Source organism: Triticum aestivum, chromosome 1A, assembly GCF_018294505.1.
Source record: "Triticum aestivum cultivar Chinese Spring chromosome 1A, IWGSC CS RefSeq v2.1, whole genome shotgun sequence".
Lineage (NCBI taxonomy): Eukaryota > Viridiplantae > Streptophyta > Magnoliopsida > Poales > Poaceae > Triticum > Triticum aestivum.
Window position 1 is genome coordinate 613,870 of NC_057794.1, and position 7,801 is coordinate 621,670.

Consider the following 7,801-nt stretch of genomic DNA (forward strand, 5'->3'; position numbering starts at 1 on the left):
TGTAATCCTTTGTACAAAGCCGGGCGCAGACCCCGTGCATAAGTAAAGCTCATATGCTCCGCACATCTTGTCAATTTCATGCTTTCTATTTTTTGCATATGTGATCTGACACTTTGTGCAGCACCTACTCCCCGGTAAGCAATAACGAGCCGTAAGGCTCCATATCTTTATTTTCTCCTCTTTTTTTTCTCAAGGAAAAGAAGGTTCCCTCGCCCACAAGTTTGCCGGGGGGAAAGGAGAAGATAATGGTATGGACCAGGCGTCGTTCAAGAAAGTTTCGCCTTTCCGGGAAGCAAACAACAGAAAAGCTAAGTTGCCAAAGTTTGAGCAATCAGATTTTTAAAATTTTTAAGTTATCTCCCTTGAATGACCGCACTTTGTATGGAAAACTTGTGCGCGGAGGAACCAACTCATAGCCAGTTGCGCCCTTACTTTGTTTCGAGTCCGCTCAACAACTTAAGTGAGCTGCGACTAGTTGCGACAAGGTTTCTTGTCGGTAGCGGCACCGCCAGCAGGCTGCTGACGTCCCGCACTCAGCGCTCGCGGCTAAGGTGCCTGCACCGGCAAGTACCCTAAAAGCGTAGGGCAAAAACATCCAAAGGGAGGAATCAAGTAAAGGGAATAACACTGCAATCATTACCCAGAATAGAGTTATATTACAAGGTAGCTTGTCGTGGCTCTAACAGATTGTTCTCATAACATGACCAGCAGCGACACGAAAAGAAGAAAACGGGCGGCCTAGTCTACGCGATCGCCCTCAATCCTCTTGATCCCGCTCACCTTGTCCACAATGGGTGCGACAAGGGTCTTGAGCGCCTCCAGATCAGCGTCCGGCGGCAGGGTCTTGAGGACGTTGGTAAGGTTGAGGCCCGGGTTGCGGAAGGCCACCTTCACCAACACCTTTTGAAGAGCTCCCGCGCAGATCTTGCGTGACTCGTCGGCCAACTGCTTTGGGATCTTCTCCCGGAGCCGCTGGAGGGCCATCGCCAGAACAAGGCAAAGAAAGGATATCCATTTGGAGCCATTTTCCAAGCGGCGGCTGGAAATACCTTCGTGCGCGGATGCGCTCGCGCCTCCGTCGACCAGAAGAGGTAGTAATTCTCCCTCAGCTTCCTCGCGCCGAGCTTGGGGGGGGGGGAAGATTGCCCGCTCCTTTCACAGCGCCGCAAGCCGCTGCGCCTCGGTCAACTTCACAACCTTCCCTTTGTCGGCTCTCGGAGCCATGGCGGAAGTGGTTGAGGAGGTCGACGGTGTTGGTGGTGCTGGTGGCGATGGGGGGCGGGGCGCTGCTCTCTTTCAGCTTTGGGAAGACGAGGGAGCGGCGGAGGTTTCCGAGATTGGAGTAGCAACCGGCGAATGGGCGAACTACCCCTGTTTCCCATGCTTATAAAGAGGGAAGGGGCGGATGTTCCGCCTTTCCGAATAAAGAAACCACCCACGATCTCTCCCACGATGCCGCATTCAACGTGTGCCGTTCGGGGAGGGCGCGGTGGATACGGGGAGAGATACGGCGTAACCCAGGCTGCGTGTGCCCGTGCCCTGTTTTGGGCCTGGCCCAACAGCGCTCGGCACCGTGTATGGCCCAGGCCCGGGGGCTCCTGTCGTGTACTAGAGTAGGGGTACCCTAGTATCCCGAACTTGTGCACGGGCAGTCGCAGCATCCTGCGGCAAGGCTTCCCGGGTGACCGCCAAGGTCCTCCATGGTTCCTTTGGAGCCATTCAAGGACAAAGTATCCAAGACCCCGGCAAGAGGAGCTTGCCGGGAAGGCCAACCAAGGCATCCAAGACCCCGGCGAGAGGAGCTTGCCAGGAAGGCCAACCAAGGCATCTCAAGGAAGTTGCCGCGACGCGCCACGCGTCCCGGCAAGGCCCGGTGAGCGACAAGCTCCCAGACGCGACAAGACAACGACCGCGGCAAGGCGCTTGCCGCGGCAAGCCACCACTCTGTGCCCGCGCTCCAGCACATCCACCAACATGTCGCTTTGGGACCCTTCCAAGCGTACGTGGCTGGAGGCTGTGCAGCCAGCGGTGCGCGGTGGCAAGCGGCGCTGACAAGATTGCCATCGTGGCGAGGGGTGGCGTCCCTGACGGTCCCTTTTGCACTATTTAGGCGACGTAGACGGGCATTTAATGCCCTTGTCCCTTGCCGTCAGGGTTAAGTATGATACACTGTAGTAGGTAGCTGTACCAACCGCAACACCTTTCCATTTTTACCCTTGTCTACGCTGCCACCTGTCGGTTACCCCTTGAGCATATAAAAGGAGGCCCATGCGCAACGTGGAATGAGGGAGGAAGAGAACACTCACGCTCAGTCTCGTTAGCTGCTGGGGTGTACTGTAGCACTCTGCGCTCCCGAGCAAGAACTCAATACAAACCACAAAGCAGGAGTAGGGTTTTACGCATCCGTGCGGCCCGAACCTGGGTAAACTACTCGTGTGCTTCGCCTCGATCCGCTCTTCGTGCGACCCTCGCCCCCACCGAACCGAAAGTCACTCGGTCCGCCAGTCCCATAGGTGCTCGTGGATTAGTCCCCCGACAAATACCTAGTTCAATCTCGTTACCAGCAAGTCTCTTTTCTCATTCCGTAATACATCATCTCGCAACTAACTCATTAGTTGCAATGCTTGCAAGGCTTATGTGATGTGCATTACTGAGAGGGCCCAGAGATACCTCTCCGACAATCGGAGTGACAAATCCTAATCTCGAAATACGCCAACCCAATATGTAGCTTTGGAGACACCTGTAGAGTACCTTTATAATCACCCATTTACGTTGTGACGTTTGGTAGCACACAAAGTGTTCCTCCGGCAAACGGGAGTTGCATAATCTCATAGTCATAGGAACATGTATAAGTCATGAAGAAAGCAATAGCAACATACTAAACGATCGGGTGCTAAGCTAATGGAATGGGTCATGTCAATCAGATCATTCAACTAATGATGTGATCCCGTTAATCAAATGACAACTCTTTGTCCATGGTTAGGAAACATAACCATCTTTGATTAATGAGCTAGTCAAGTAGAGGCATACTAGTGACACTCTGTTTGTCTATGTATTCACACATGTATTATGTTTCCGGTTAATACAATTCTAGCATGAATAATAAACATTTATCATGATATAAGGAAATAAATAATAAATTTATTATTGCCTCTAGGGCATATTTCCTTCATGTTCCAAGGCCGTGGGTTTCTTCTTGGTACGTAGATCATATTTCATGTGTGATGCATTCAAATGCTATTTCCACTTATGGAGTGGTGGTGGCCCAAATTGGTTTTTTGAAGAGAAGAAGTGGTATAGAGAACAAGATTCTAAATGGACTATTGTCACACGAAGTCATAAAGGTAAACGCACAAATCTTGTACCTACCAATTAGGTTTACCGTAGAATTTTGGGTCAACTAACATCCACACACGTGAGACATGCTACTCATGGTACTAATCTATTATCGGGGGCGAATGTTATTCCACTTGGAACTACGCCACACGGCCTACCGATCCCTGATGATCATGATCTTTGCTCGCCGCCGGTAGATGCAACTGCCCACATGCATAGCGGATCGGCCGTTGCATGCATCAGTACAAGTTTGAATCGGTCGGCCCAAAACACGTCCGCGGAGCCCAGCAGGCCGACATGTATGGAACAGCCCATCAACTCGGAAGATGTATCGTCTGGGAGGATTTCCTCTGACTTATCCAATTATATTTTCTGCCAAAAATGCCTTGGTACTGGTCACGTGCGTAATCAATGCAACAATAGTATCAGGTATCGCGTTTGTTACCGATACAATCATATCGCGAGATATTGTTTAAACAAGTATACCAGAGTTAATGCTTATCAGGTCAAACAGAAACAGGATCCTCCACCTGATATATCTGAAGCCCGACTAGTCCCCTCGGCTTCCCCCCTCGGTCTTTCTCCCTCTGCTCCACCTGCCACCGCTGCAAACCTCAAGATGGCCTGCTACCCTTGCAACCCGCTCCCGCACCTTCCTCCTGGCACTATGATCATCCCTCCTGGCCCCCTCCATGCTCGCCATGGCTATGTGGTTCTTGGAGGTGACCTCCCGATGGTCTGCGATGAGTGGGCAATTGCCACGCTCGTCCCCGAGGTGTCTGCTGAGGAGTTTCATGGCCCCATTGCCCTGATCATGAACTACCTGGAGGGTCGTGGATGGCGCATCAACTACACATACCGTTGTGGTATGGGTACTGCTCTGGTACATTTTACAACTGCATGCTCACGTGATACTGCTGTCAGTCTTAGTCCGTTTCAGATTGGGGACTCTGTTCTTAGAATTAGCAAACAGGATAGAGGTATTAATTACCGCAGCATTACTTTCACTCATGATGTTTGGATCTTACTCATGAACTATCCATTAGAATGTTGGGATGTTGGAGTTATTAGCCGCACTGTTTCACCATATGGTCGCTTTCTGATCTGGAACAAAGATCCAAGGGACAAAGCAAGGGTTATTGTTAAGCTCAGGGTCATGAATGTTGACACTATTCCAGTTAGCCTAGTAGTACTGAGGAATCTTGATGATGTTGGCTATGGGGATTCTTGGACTTGCCCAACTTATATTCTGTCGAGGGAATTGATTGGTCAGCAAGGGGGTGATGAGGATCCATTGCCACTTGATGGTGGAAATCCTCACCCCTCCCTCATGTTCATGGAGGTTTCTGGCATGATGAGGTTTTAGGGAATATACCTATGGATCAGGTTGTTATTCATCCTCATAATGAAAACCTTGGTACACCTTATGAGGATGTTCATGTTGTCCATAATGATAATATGAACCATGCTGCTGATCACTTGCCTGCTGCTACTGAACCTATTACTGTTGATCATGATGAGGCGCCTGTTATGGAGGAAGTGAGGGCACCTGTCCAGATACACTCCAGCACTCTCTATGTTGAACCTCATGAGACACTTGGGCCTGATTATATCCCAATTAATTCTGTATCTTCACAGCCCAGCTCTTAGAAAGTTCCAAGTCCTGTGTTTATCCCCAAGAATTACAGCATGAATTACAATGACATTCCTTCTTCTAGCAATTCCCAGCCTATGCAGACTAGTAACATTGCTGTTGAGGGTGCAAGTGAACACATCAATGTTCTTTAGGAACTTATTGGTAACCTGGTGACAAATGCTCAGGACATCATCCCCAAACTTGGTGGTAGCCAGATTGTCAATGCTTCCTGTAATGTGGTCGATGTTGTGGGCTCAAATGGTAACAACAAAATATGTTATCTGCATATCCAAACCATCCAGAATGAGCCACCTAAGAATGCCAGCTCTGTCAGCATAGAGGAGATCACATGCCAGGAGTTTACTAAAGTCCAGGAACCCTCTAACAGGAAGAAAAAGAAGAAGATCATTAATGACTCTTTCTGCAGGAGGAGCAATAGGATTGCCAAGCTCAACAGGGGATACAAAGACCAGGCTGCTGCAGATAAGGCCATCAATATGGATGTTAAGACTGATCACAGTACCAAACAGGGCTCTAAGAAACTGAAGAAAGATATATCTGTTAACCTGGGTCCTCAGTTTGATGTTGTGATTATTAATAAGCAGGCACCTCCACCTCCTGAATTTTCTATGAAGACCCTGCAGGCTATTGGCACAGGTCCATGTAGGATGGCACCTCAGGATGTGTCTCCTAGTGCTTTGCACTATGACAGCTCTAATGATTAGGATCCCCTACTATGATGTGGGCTTTGGTGGCTCCCCTAACTGCCATCTTGTTATGATTTTCGTGCTCTTTGTTTGCTATGCCATGTCATTTGGATGCCTGCGTGCATCATCTATCAGTTTGGTGTGTAATAATTATTACTTGTGCTACCTATGTTATTGGAGACTGCCTGTCAGATGCTTATGCTGTTATAAATGCTTATTCAGCCTGGTTATCTCCTATCTTTCAATGTTCCAACAAGTACTATACAGTGAGATTTATTATACCTCTGGCACTTGCTGCAATAGCAAGACTCACATATCATGTAGAAGTACATATTATGCTATTCATAATATGTCACAATATTACTACCTATACATTTCCCATGAATAGAAGTTGGAATATTCTAAATTTGAATGTTAGAGGTATAAACTCCGCAACTAGGTGGAATGACATTAGAAAGAAAATTGATGAAAGTGCTTGTTGTATTATGACGTTTTAAGAAACCAAGAGAGATACTTTTGATAATGCTTATATCAAGAATTTTTGCCCCAAGAGGTTCAACCAATATTGCTTTTCACCTTCTATTGGCAACTCTGGAGGTTTGATTACCATTTGGAATGGCAACTTAATGAAGGGCAAAGTGATATCCCAAAACTACTATCACATCACCATTGAGTTTACATCTAATCTGGATAATACCCGCTGGTATCTCACTAATGTTTATGGACCTAATAGCTCAGAAGGTAAACATGAATTTATTGATTGGCTTATGGGTCTGAATATGAACCAGTCTAAGTTATGGATGATTCTAGGTGATTTTAATCTCATAAGAAGTCCTGACAATAGAAACAAACCTGGTGGTGATCCTGATAGTATGATGACTTTCAATAATATCATTGTCAACCTAGATCTGGTTGAAATTCCACTCAAAGGAAGAGCCTTCACATGGAGCAATAAACAAGATCAACCTCTATTGGAAAAGTTAGATAGGATTTTTACCAGCTCCCACTGGACTACTACCCATCCATCTACTATGGCTATTCCATTAGCTAAAATCTGTTCTGACCATGTACCTATAAAAATTTAGATTGACAGTAATATTCCCAGAAGCCAGATACACTGAATTCAGTGGATATATTGAAACTGTGGAGAAACATTGGTTGAATTCCACTCATTTCTCTGATTCTGCCAAGAATTTAAACTCCAAGTTTAAAGCTATCAGAAGAGGTTTGAAATCATGGAGCAAGCAATACTCCCAACTGAATAAAATCATTGACAATTGTTGTTTTTATGTGAAATTATTTGATGGCATAGAGGATCAAAGACCACTAGCTAGGGTTGAAAAGAATTTTAGGAAATTGCTCATCAAACATACAAACAAGTTGCTGGAGGCTAAGAGAATTTACTGGAGAATCAGGGCAAACATCAGATGGGCAAACCTTGGTGATGAAAACACCAAATTCTTTCATGCAATTTCCACATATGTATTTAGGCACAACTACATCACATATCTTATGACTATGGATGGACAGCAAGTATTTGATCATGATCATAAAGCTGCTATACTATGGGCTTCTTTTAAAAATAGGAAAGGCACTAAAACAATCTTCACACAAAACTTTGACATATCCCATCTTGCTATGGAGGAGGATCTTCAGGATCTAGACATGCCCTTCACTGATGATGAAATTGATGATATCATCAATAAAATGCCCAATGACAAATCTCCTGGACCTGATGGTTTTAATGGCCTGTTTATGAAGAAATGCTGGCACATAATCAAGCATTACTTCTACAAATTCATCAATGATTTCTACAATGAAATTGTTTCCCTAGCTCCTGTTAACACTGCTTACATAACTTTGATACCCAAGAATGACAATCCTGAAACTCCTGATGATTATAGGCCCATCTCCCTTGTAAGTATGCCTATCAAAATTCTTACTAAACTCCTTGCTAATAGAGTGCAGCAGATTATTATATCTAGAATTAGCAAGAATCAATATGGGTTTATTAAGACAAGGAGTATTCAGGATTGCCTTGCATGGAGTTTTGAATACATACATATGTGCCACAAGTCCAAGAAAGAAATCATTATTTTTAAGATTGACTTTGTTAAGGCTT